The sequence below is a fragment of the Molossus molossus genome, unplaced genomic scaffold (assembly GCF_014108415.1).
Source record: "Molossus molossus isolate mMolMol1 unplaced genomic scaffold, mMolMol1.p scaffold_m16_p_1, whole genome shotgun sequence".
Lineage (NCBI taxonomy): Eukaryota > Metazoa > Chordata > Mammalia > Chiroptera > Molossidae > Molossus > Molossus molossus.
Genome location: NW_023425344.1, coordinates 21318782 through 21332091, shown reverse-complemented (window position 1 = coordinate 21332091; position 13310 = coordinate 21318782). Strand labels below are relative to the sequence as shown.

At 35.8% G+C, this 13310-nt stretch overlaps 1 pseudogene; it reads left to right on the top strand.

Annotated features, from left to right (window-relative positions):
* LOC118617443 overlaps positions 1 to 11698 on the top strand; it is a 93829-nt pseudogene extending 82131 nt beyond the window's left edge.
* The last annotated feature ends 1612 nt before the right edge of the window (positions 11699 to 13310 follow it).

The window sequence follows — 13310 nt, the reverse complement described above, 5'->3', positions numbered from 1 at the left end:
GTGTAAGAGAAAAACATTGATTGGTTGCTTCCCATATGCACCCTGAACCAGGGATCAGATCTACAACCTAGGTATATGCCCTGACCAGAAATTGAACCCACAACCTTTTGGTGCATGGGACAACTCTCGAGCCAACTGAGACACCTGGGCAGGTCAGTCAATATGTTTATTTTTTGTTTTTGTTTTTTTTAAATATTTAAACATGCTTCTTAGTGAGTTTAATCTGATTTTCCAAGTTGTGATTTTCTTTATACTTATTCAGTTGATGAGAATTTCTGAACAGTATAAAGAATACTGCCCACCTACCTATTTATGCTTCCGCTCCACAGCTCATGATTACAGTCAACAGTGATGGAACCTGTACCATGTGCCAGACTGGGTTAGGCATGCTATTTCAATTTTATCTTATGATATGCAAGGAAACCCTATAAAGTTGCTACTATTATGAATTCCATTATGTAGAAGATGAAAGTGAAAGCCAAGGTCAAACATCTAGGTTGCAGAACAAGGACTTTTGTTTGTCTTAAACCAAATCTCTTGTGCTTTAATGGTAAGAATCCCCAAATGTATTTGGAAAAAAATTAATAATGTGGTGCTTTTAATTCAGTAGAATGACACTAGCTGGAGATACTTGAAGTATGTAGCAAATTGGAAAAAGCTTTTTATTAGCATGAATGTGGGTTTTAATGTTGGCTCTGACACTAATAGGCTCCAGGGACTTGTTTAAGATGACAATTTTGGCCCAAAGCCTCATGTTTAAATAAGGGTGTTGTAATCTTATTTTAAGAAAACTTTTTCAATTTTTCCTTAAATCAAAATGTTGCGTGCTTATGTAGAATCCATGATCAGTATACATCAAATCACATTCTGGAGCTGAGAGAAAGACTACTGTGAACATTATCTTATTAAAAATATCCTCTCAAATCTCTGAACATTAATGTTGCTTCTCAGAAATCTGTCCTACTTTTTATTTTTTGTTAGAAATGAGGTGCTTAAAATCGAATGTGGTTTCACAATGCAATACAACTAAATTGGATAGCAAGTATCTATTATCTTGCAGCTTAAAGACATGACGCTTCTGGATATACAATCCAAAGTCACCAAAGTCCTTTATAGTATCCAAGAAAATTTGTTCATAATTCTATGCACTTTAATATTTAACGTATTTAAGATTTTATTTGACATAAACTATTTTATTTCTATTTATCGCCAAATGAATTACATAGCAGCATCTAATTTTAAATACATTTTGTTTTTTGGTGGTATCTATCTTATCATGGAAACTTCTTATGGAAATATTTGCATTTTTTTCTGCATTTTAATAACAATTATATTAGCATTATTTAGGTTTTCACAGTTATTTTTCTTTTCTAAAATAAACAAATCAAGTTGTCTTGACAGGGAGCTAAGCAAGTCTTATTTCAGTTAAATGTTGTTTTCAGACTAGAAATACAATGTTATTGTTTATAGTCTATGATGTGACTGTAGTAAAAATCAACTTAGCAGAGCGGCAGCGGAGCCTGCAGCGCACGGCGCTGGTTGTGCTGGTATGCTTCTTGAAGTCAAGCAATGTCTTTAATTTTCTTGGGCAAAGTGCTAAATAAAAACAATGAGTAGATTGAAATGATCTATGTATGATTGCAAGTGAAAGCAAAATAGTTTATTTTCACTCAGAAAAAGTGCAGAAATAGGATGTTTCAGTTTGCCAGTATAGTTGGTGAAGTTTAAGAGCTCAAAGACAGTTTTGATCATTTCTAGCTTCCTCTGATTATTCACATTTTGGAAATGAATATATTAAAGTTAGTTTTGGAATTCATACCATGAAAATGCCTTGACTATTTTATTTTTTTATCCTCACCTGAGGACCTTTTTCCATTTTTTGTTCAGATAGAGTGGGAGGGAGAGAGAGAGAGAGAAACATCAACTGAGAGAGACACATCGAGTGGTTGCCACCCACACAACCCAACCAGGGCCGAAGACAAACTGCAACCGAGGTACGTGCCCTTAGCGGGAACCAAACTCGGGTCTCTCTGGACCGCAGGCCAACACTCTAACCACTGAACCAAACTGGCCAGGGTGCCTTGACTATTTTAGTTTATCTCATAAGAAATAATTTGAACAATAATATTTTAATGCATAAGCCTGGAAACACTTTGTTTCAGAGAGCATTTTTAAACAAGAGATAACTAATTCATAATTATTCTATTATTTCAAAAAGAAATAATAAAGAAGTTATATATCAACTATTAAATGTTAGATGTATAGAAATGTATTATGTGGCAATATTAAAACATATTCCCTAATTCACTGAAGCAATAAGTTTCCGAGGGAATATAACATATGGCAATCAAGAGACCCATTAATTGCTGGAGCAAATGGGCTTCTGTCTTATTATTCTTATTGTTTTTCAAATGATATGTGCTGTCTAGAGCCTCGTTTGGTTTCAGACTTTGAGCATTTTGTGTCTACCTCGTAATTACAGAGCGGGGGGGTCTGACCATTAAAATTTAGTCCCAGGGAAGAGTTCTTTCAAAAAATGGTGGCAAGTCTGGCTCTGGGACATCACAGTTTCTAATTAGGATTCAGAGTGGAAGGATCTTTTCATAAAAATTGTAATTAAATAACAGTTTGTTAAATGGACACTAAAGCAAAGGAGCTGTAATTTTACTAGGTCAGTGTTTTTCTTCCCCTAGGTTTACAGTCATAGTAAATTTTAGCTGTGGTCAGCTGAAACCCCTAGTTTGAATATCTGTCAGCCAATTAGATTCTGAGTTATGAGGAAGTAATTCTAAGTGAAGTTCTATTGCCTGACACCACTGGTCTTGAACAGAACCTGCACTCTCTTAGTAGTAATTTTCAAAAAACAAGCAGCAGTTATTTTTTCTTATGTTTAGTTGAAATAAGATGACTAATAATGTAATAAAATTATTTTAAACCATGCTTGTACAAGACTAATATTGCTATTATAATAATTAAAATTTGACGATACTATGCATTCTATAAAATATTTTCATATCATCTTCATTTAATCTTTTTTAGTCTGCTCTGAGCTAGTCATTTTCCATATTTGGGGAATCAAAAGCATTAGTAAGATGTTTCTGGAGAAATTATCCATCTTTTCTTATTTTAAAATAATCCTGACCAATATGGAAAATTAACCAAAGTAAAATACATGCACAAAATATGCAAAATTAATTTTCTGCTACCATGTTTTTAACATAAGCACACAGTGTTGAAAAGTTGTTTTGATGTCAAGAAATTGACAACCTTTTAACAGGTTAAGCATGAGGTATGGTTATGGGTACAACAGAGAAAATAAGTAAAAGCATACTTCACCTTCATGCGGAGACAAAATGAAAAAATGGGTCTGGGTTGAGGAACTGACAGAGGAACTGAAGAATAATTAAATACCTTGTTCTGCTTCTTTGTTTTAGGACCTGGAATATAGAACTGAATAGAATATATGTGATCTGTTGCTGTAGGGAATGTATAGACTACTTATAGAGGTGCACATTAAATAAATATTTTCAAATAATTAATTAAGTGATAGCAAATAAACTGTGAAGGGAAGAATCATTGAGAACCATTTGGAACTTTATCTTGGTCTGCTATGACAAGGAAGTTTACTTTTAGGAAGTGATACATTAGCTGATACCTCATAAACAAGAAAGTTAAATACTAAATTAAAATGGGGAAAAATACCCGAATCTAGGTATTAGAGTATTTTTGAGGCTGTGAATTTTAAGGATCTTAGGAGAGATTAGCATGGCTAAAATAAGCAAAGGAGGGTGTGCAGCAAAGCGAGACAGATGGGCGATGCAGGTAGTATCACACTAAGTAGAGCTATTAGACATGTTCAGATTTTGTTTACATTATTACAGTAAAATTAGGAGTTATTGAAAGGGCTTAAAAATGGCAGGAATGACCTGATTTTTTTTGTTTTTTTTTTGGTGATTTTAAAAAATCCTTTGAGCACAGCAGTGTTTAATGAGGAGTTAAAGAGAAGCCAAATAGAAACTATTGCAATAACTCCAGTGAGAGATGCTGGGGTCACTGGTGAGGTGCTGGTGAAAAATCATTAGGAAAGTTGATAGAAGCTATTCATTCATTAACCAAGTGGTAGGAGTGGTCAGAATGACCCCTGAGATTTTAACTGAATTTCAGTATGTGAGAATCCATTTCCAGAGATAAACCTTCCAGAAGAAAAATTGGGGGACAAAGTTAGTGAATACAAATTGAGGAATTTTGGACACATCCAAAAGTCTGGAGTGGAAGAGGGCTGAGGATGATAGCATTTATATTTAGTAGAGATTTGATTTAAATGAAGGGAATTATTTAGGAAACAAACACAGTTTTAGGAAGGAAATGGCCCAAAAGAGAGCCATGATCAGAGGCTGAAGGAAGCAAAGGTTTAAAAAGGGAAAAGGATTATCTGTAGAGAATGCTGTTTACACATCAATTAAAAGGAGGACTCAAAAGTAGCCACTGGATTTATGGGCATGGAGATTATTGGAGAACTGTCAAGAGACGATCCCATAGAGTGGGGAAGGGGCAAATCCCAGGGAAAGGTTTGATGAGTGAATGTGAATGAAGAAAATGATTAGAGGTAATTAACAACAAAACAGCAATAAAGTAATTTCAAGAGCTTTGATTTTGAGAAAGCAGATTAAAAGGGCCATGCAGAAGGGTGAGATAAATGATATGAAAGAGTTATATAGATGTGAGAATTTGTGAGGAGGAAAATGACAATCTTTACACAGCTTCTTTCCTCTTGATTAAACTATTGATTTTATTGGCCTCTCCCAAATGGGTATTTGAGTCTAGAGGTACTAAGAACAAATAAAGGATTAGTTCTGTGGGACTCCCCTGGTGTAAGGTAGGATTGTCACCTTTTGGTGCAAATGCTAATGAAGTCTAATGTTGGAGCCCTAATAAAAGTCATTAAGTAATCAATACTGGAAGGATACTGGCCCTTGGACATCTCTGTATTTCTAGTTGAATTTTGGCATTGGCCATCAGAGAATGTATTTAGTCTCTTAGATCCTGGAGAAGATAAAGAAGAGTTAATGGAGTGTTCTGATTGACGTTGGCCCAAGACCCCTTGTATTTGAACTTAGGAATTCAGTGGGAGACTACTGCACTGGTAGACTCTCTCCAGGTGCCACATCAGACACAACCTTGCAACTTCCTCGCGTCTATAATACTAGCCCGAAGGAGAATAAATAATTTCATGTTCTGACACTTCTAGGACTGACAGCATCAGTGATATACCATCGCTAAAGCATAAATCCAAAGGAGCTCACACAGAAAAATAGCATAGTATTTAAAAGGATTCAAGATCTAGTGTTTAGAAATCAGACCCAACAGATAACATACTTAGTGAAATAGAGATGATAGACAGAAAATAAGTTTCTCAGTAGAAGAACTCTTTCTAGTGCTTAACAAACATAGTTTTCCAATTTAAAAAATTTAAATATAGTAGGTGAAATAAATGATGTTTACTGTTGAGAAAAAATATTTCATAATCTAAAATGTCCAGTAGAAGACATATCTTAGAGTACATAGTAAAAATATAAAGAGAGTGAATCTGTGAGTTGTGCTGATATTTTTTATTGCTCAAACATTGTCGGTTTCCTGGGAGTCACTGACTGATGTGGGCAGGGCTCATCTGAACTTGGCTTCAAATTAAAAAATGGTGCATGTTTGGTCCAGATGTGATTTATTTCCCTTTTGACCAGTGTGCCGGCTGGAATATGTTCTCATGATGACTGAAGAGGAGCAAGAGGCCAAGCCCCATTGTACATGCACAATTCATGTTTTTGCTTTAATCACACCTGCAAACATTCCATTGGCTAAAAGAAGTCAAATGGCTGAGCACCAGTCAAGAGATGGGAATTTTACTCCTCCTTTGCCTGAGTAGCTGCAGACACATGGGAAAGGGTATATGTACAGGGAGTGGCGAAATTTTTTGGAGCAACGGTTAAATCAGCTACATATGAATATTATGAGGAGAGGCCAGGTTTTCAGAGAATAATTCCAGGAGTTTAACATGTGAATAGTAAGATTCATAAAAAGGCTGACCCTGTAATTTATTATCAAAATCGGACACGTTGAGAGCGAAAGGGGAGGAATATTAATCAGTTAGCTGGAATCACAGACATGAACTAAGGCTGTGCTTGGCGAACGGGAATGCATGGCTATACTATTCAGAAGAAAAACATACAAAGAGCAACTGTTAATAAAAGATAGTGAAAGAAAATCCTCCTGATATGAGAATAATTTTAATAATCTTTTTGAAGTTTCAGTGATGCAAAAGACAATAAATATGAACACAAAGCACAGCTGTGATGGATAAATCAATTTAATAGGAATACATATAATTATGGATATCTCATACAGAATGTATGTACTTTATAAAGTCTGTGAAAAATTTGCAAAATATCTCATGAAATGAAATTCACAGAACAAATGTTTAAAAATTCATTAAAAGTGAACATTTTTAGGTCCCATATTTGTCATCACCCCCAAAAATAGAGCTAAGTAATTTGATGACTGAAAAACCCTAACTACTTTTGAATTTAGACACAGTTCTATAATGCCCTGGAAGTACAAGAAACTCTAATGGGAAATTAACCACCGTATACACTTATATGTGAAATTTAATGTACAAAATGAATTGACAAACAAAATAGATCCACAGACATGGAAACATGGAACAGACAGGAATCTCAGAGGAAAGGGGTGTGTGTGGGTGGGGGGGGCAGAAAGAGATTAACCAAAGAATTTACACACATATATGCATAACCCATGGACACAGACAGTAGTGCAGTGAAGGCCTTGGGGAGTGGGAGGAGGTGGCAGGAGTGGGGTGGAGGCGTCAATGGGGGAAAAAAGGAAGACATTTGTAATACCTTCAACAATAAAGATAAATTTTAAAAATACAGAAAGCAATAAATATGAAAACATATCAAAATATATGAGATAAAGCTTATGTACCAAAATACCATCATAAAGATAATGAATGCCCAAATTTAAGAGGTTTACTTTTTATAAAATTTTACACTGAACAACAAAATTAAATAAAATACACAAAATGAAATAAAAAGATGAATTTAATAATGATAGAATAAAAGTTAATGGAAATGAAAATAATAGTAGTGAAAACATAAATTTAGTAACTCATGTTTTTAGCAGTGTAATAAAATAAATTATAAGAGGAGAAAGTAAACATATGAATGGGAATAAAAGAGGAGAATTAATAAAATATGTAGGATAATCTAAACTTTAAACAACATCTTATATTAAACTGTTTAGAATACATTTGAAAAACCTTAAGGAAATAAATAAGTTCTAAGAAGTATAAATTACTAAAATTAATTCAAGAAGTAGACAACTTGGAAAGATACATTTTCATCTTCATAGAAGGGACAGAACATTTATTCGAAAGCTACATTATTGAAAAAAGGGATCTGGATTAACAAAATTTTAGCTAATCATCGAGTAACATGATTCCAATTTTATTTAAATTATTCCAAGATATAAATAGAGACAAAGGATTCTTAAGTTTATTTTATGAAATCAGCTTGATTTAAATATCCAGCCTCAAAAAGGAAATTAATGAGAGACATGAAGGAGAGAGAGAAATTATACGTTCAAAAACAAATATAATAAATAGAATACTAACATAAAAGCAAGCAATGCATAAAAAATATATAATTACTGAGCAGAGTTTATTCCATTAATCAAAATGTGAATCAATATCAAAATTTTGTCATATATATGTGTGTGTGTGTGTGTGTGTGTGTGTGTGTGTATTTTAATCACACAATTTTCTAGGAGTAAAATGTGAAAAAGTTCTATTGGTAGGTTTCAATAAGTCATTTGGTAATATCAAAAATCATTCCTAATGAAAGCCATGAGGGTAACAGGAATAGAATAAAACATTTTTAAAACCACTTACCAAAATTCTCAAATCCTACATGATAAAATTATATTTAAAATAAAGAAGGCAGTGGGAGACCAAGTCACTATACTATGTGACATTTTCTTGCATTATAGAAATATAATGCAAATATAAAAGCAAATATAGAAATACAAGAAATAAATAATCATACAAATTTTAGAAAAAGGAGATAAAATTATGTTTTCTTGTGATAGTATACCATTAATCCCTGTCTTCCTTCCCAAATTATTGAGATGAACAAGAGAATTTTATAAAAGTAACTTGATATAAAAATGATTTAAAAAATAAGTTATCTTCAATTTTGCAGTAAACAACTAGAAAAATAATGATAAAATTAATCTATTAAAAATAACAACAAACCCAACAAAAAGAATCAGGAAATTTTATGAAATACTTATCTATAAATTTGACAAGAAAGACAGAGAACATAGATGAAAAAAGTGAGAGCACAATATTAAAAGGCAAAACAAGATCTGCACACAAAAAAATCATCCCCTGCCCAGCTGGTGTGGCTCAGTGGACCAAGAGGTTGCTGGTTCAATTCCCTGTCAGAGCACATGCCTGGGTTGCAAGTTCAATCCCCAATGGAGGTGTGCAGGAGGTAGCCAATCAATGTGTCTCTCTCATCCATCTTTCTATTTCTCTCTCTCCCTCTCCTCTCTCTCTAAAAATCAATCAAAACGTATTAAAAAAAAAAATCATTCCCTGCTCTTGGATGGGAAGAATTAATGTCATAAAATATAAATTTTCTCCAAATCAATCTATACCTGTAGTACAATTAACACAATCGCTAGTGCTTCTTAAAACTACTTACTGAAAACTTTTTAGAAGTTCTTGATAAGATAAGAAGACAAACTAGAAAGTCACAGGACTAAAACCTAAAATACGATGTTTTATTTATTATTATGTTATCTACAAAGGCACTTGGACATTGAAATTTCTGCTGGGTTCTTGAACTTTTTGATGATTTTGGTGAGAGCATTATTAAAATATATCATAAGTTATTTGCTTTAGCAGATATTACTTTGTATTCTGTTCTGAAAAAATAATAAAATTAGGGAAAAAATGATTTGAGTTTCCACATTGTTGAAAATATTTTTACTCGCCACAAAATATTTTTTGTAAATTGATAAAACATAAATGTGAATTTTCAAGCTATTTTATCAAGAAATAGATAAACCTTTAATCTAATATTTTAATTCTTAAACTCAAAATAATGATTTAAAAAAGAAGCCAAGACAATAATATGGGATAAAAAGATCTGCAGTAGAATCTATGAACCATCTGTTTGTATTTAAAAAAGGGCATTTGTATAATTCCTAATTCTTGCATATGGTTCAATTAATGCCCTTGCGTTTTTTGACAGAAGTACAGATGGCTTATCTAATAGGGCAATATTTGAAATGAAATATATTTAATTTTTTACACTGCCTCCAAAAATATCCCAAACTATTTAAATGACAAAGTAAATAACAGGATAGGATATTTAATGGCTATACGTTTTTCACAATTAGAATAGAAACTTCTAGAGGCAGGTAGCGTACCTTAAACATTTTAGTGTCTAATTTATTCCTAATCAGATGACACAATCTTTTCAAAATATATTTGTTGATTAATGCACATTCCTCCCACACACACCATTTAACTGGGCTTTATCCCTTCCCCCATAAAAAAGATAATTATTGGTATTGAAATTGCTATATATTCCCCATAGTTTCCATCCCCTGTGCATTCAGGAAAGGTGATGTGGCTTTTGTTGGCCAATGAGGTTCAAGCAGAAAGTACTCATCACTAAAGTCTAAGCCCAAAGTATAGAGTAGCAAGTGCGCTATATTCTCTGTTCACTTACTGAAATGAAAATGACAAGGCTCACATGGGATTGTCGGAAGCCAGAACCTCAGTCGCCTGGGTCTGTGAATGACTGTGGACAAAGAGCCTTCCTCTCTCAGGACCACCGTTACCTTCATGCCTGAGCTAGATTTAAAAATGTTTCTGTGTTACATGACTGAAGTTCCGTGATTAATTTATAACTGCAGATTAACACAAACTTCTTAACCAATACTCCTCAAATATTTATATTCAGACAAAAATAGGACATGTGATAGTGCCATAAAAATAGTTCATGAAAACACATTTCTTCTCTTCCAGCCACATTTTATGGTGCAGTCCTTTATCCCTGTCATTAAATAATTTCGACTTGACTTAAGTTCCTTATGGTTAGGAATATGTTGTCTTTTTGAAAACAGCTTCATTTATTCATCAAGTACTTATCCTGTAATTATTTGGATGAAGGCTTTACAGGAGTAACACAAGCTAAATTTAAAAAAATAATAATATTTGCCCTCATACAGTTAACTATATAGTAGCATGTATTATTATTTTTATTGCATGCAAATAGCTAGGACACAAGTTGGAATTGGGTCACTGTAAAAGGCGCTGGGCACCAGCGTTTCGAATGGCGCACCAGAGGCTGGAGGACACTGCGTGGTTGCCTGAACTGCAGCTGGAATTGACGTCCCCTCCCTGAAGGAGCTGGACTCCTTCCAGTGACCCGAGAACTCGGCAGAGTCTGGGCCTCCGGGCTCACCTGAGGCTAGACACGTTGCTAAAAGCCTTGAAAGCCCCCGTGAAACAGGTAGCAAGAAAAGAAAACGAAAATCAGGATGAAAGTTAAACCTCTGCATCCACTTGTGATGAGTCGAAGATACAGATTAGCAGCCAGCAACAAGCTGAAAAGAAACCGGCCTGCCGTGTCACCAAAACGAGGAGAAGGCGCAGGGCTGTCCCCAGGAATCCCGACCCCCAGCAGGACCCTTGGAGATCAAACACGCGGTCCCACGGAGTCCCCGCATCAGGGAAAGCCGGGCTCCAGAACTGCCCGAGCTCCTGCCCCGCCGAGCAGAGCCCAGGAGGTGAGCGCGCAGCGTCCTCAGGAGAAAGCGGAGTGAACGTGATAGAGGCTCGAAGGTACCTTCAGAAAGAAAGAAGTCTGTCTACACAGACGGGTTTCCAAAGCTGGAAAAAACTAAAAGAGTTGAAAGCGCGACTCCAACCTTTAAGAAGCTTCACGCGACTCGTTTTAAGGAAATGGAGCCCATGATCAATATAAAAGAAGCATCTTGAACAACACAATTTCCCTGAGTCACCGAAGCAGTCTGGCCCTAGGGAGTGGGGGCAGCTCCAGCGGTCTCCGAGGAAGACTCTCAGGCCTGCGCTCCCTCAAGCCAGCCGCTGTCACAAGGTCACAAGGCCAGATCCCAGCACCGGGTGGGAACAGTCACACGCTCCACTATCTAGGCAGCTAAAATGAATGGCAGGTTTTCAGCTGCCACTCAGTTGAATGAGATATAGGGCTACTGACCAAGACTCCGGCCGGAAAGTCTCCACGTGTGACCGTATCTGGGAATACCCCCAAAGGGCGAGCTGTGCTTGGGACAGACACAGTCAAGACCACAGAGGGGGATTCTGTTGCAGCTAGTACCCCACTCAAGTTGACAGCTGAGCCAATGTCTCACCCCTCAACGGTGAGCCACACAAAGGAAAACTGAAACCTTGAGGACAATCTCAAGAAAATACATCTCTGGTTGAGCATGTCAACAGAATAAGCTTCCACGAGAAAACTTACAAACATCCTCATTCCAGACCAGGAAGGAGCAATGAAAAACGCAAGAAGAAGAATGAAAGGAGAAGAAAGCAAAGGTTTTGGGAACTCAAAGGGGCCTCATATGGCTGTAGATTAATAGTTTAACATCCTGTCAATATTCCTTTATTCTGAAGCATTTTTTTTTTTATAAATCTTTCTCTACTGTCCTTCCCACTTTAGTCAATAGGTCATTTTTCTGCACTTAACTCTGTTCATGATGTGGCGTGTCAGTGGGTTCTTCACATGCTACGATCTTTTAAAAGAAGTTACTACCTTAAAGCTCACGAATTCTTCAAAATGGTTCTAACTGAAGTCCACGCACAACTCAGTTTTCTAGTGAGACTCATCCTATAGACTACCCACCCCCCATTCTGTAGATTCTTGACCTAGATTTTTAATGTCACGATCCCCCTGCTGGCTCTGATATTAACAGAACTGCAGTCCTTTTCTAGGCAAGAGCATCTACCTGACCATAGCTACTTATGTGACAAGCTTCAGTAGAAATTGAACAATAATAACTTATGGATAGGGTATGCTGGGAAACCACCTCTTCATTCTCAAGAGAATCTGGTCCTTTTAATGAAGCTGTGGACCGTATAGGTTGGTTGTGGCATCAATATTTTACCCATGTGGAGAGTTTTTTTTCTTTCTTTTTAGGCTTATGCATCCTTGTTCAGATCATTTCATGTAACTGCCATCTCACTCAATATGTTCTTAAAAACAAAAACTCCGTAGATTCTTCTAGCCTTGTTTAATTAACAGTATACTGAAATTTTAGGAATGCTGCTTTATAGGATTACTATGCTGTCAAACTTAAATCATCTTCAATATGTGGACAGGACTAGAGTTGGTTAGCATCATATCCATGGTTGTTGCAACTGAGTGGAGCTTCTGAGTTTCATACCAGTCCAGATTTTCATAAATAAAATTTTTTTCTTGTAAAATTTAATTTAGAAAAAGGTAAACTATGCCCTAGGTAGAGTTCAATCACTGGGACAGTTTTCAAAGTGATGTGGAGCCCAGGGTTGCTAAGGGTCACGTTATTTACACATTTCAAACAATTTTCATCAAATTCCCTAGTAATGTTCAGATATTTTCTGCCTTGTTGTTACTGTCTGTCTGACAATTGAATGTATTTACCTGTCAAAAAGGCAGTGAGGATCACAGCTCCATTGATGGAGGAATATGGCAGAGGTATTTCCTATGACATACAGCTAGATCCTTATCAGCAAGTACATCCAGGAGCACGTGTACAGAGAGGAGACACTCTGATTTGAATGACTTCCCTTGAGGCAAAAGTTATGGACCCTGGGTAATATTCAAATATAGGTGAAGACAATGAAGGACTGCTTTATAATCCAAACCCTCATTCAGTTTTAGTCAAAACATCAGAAGTAAATAGATGAATTTTAGACCAGGAAAGACTTTCAACAGGAAATGTCAAGATTTGCATAATCTTTTTTCTTCAGAGATAGAGCACACAGATGTTGTTTTAAAATGGTAGACAATTGCCAGCCCCCCAAACCAAATATCATAGTTCTAAAAGAGATATGCCATTGACCAGTGGTGAGAGTGATAAACTCTAGGACCACATCCTTGGAATACGCTAGCTGAGGTTGCAGAGCAGCCTGAAAGTGGAACCAGATGAAAGTTCATATTGACATACATTACAAATGTAGTCTCCACTGAGGAAGATGGCCAGAT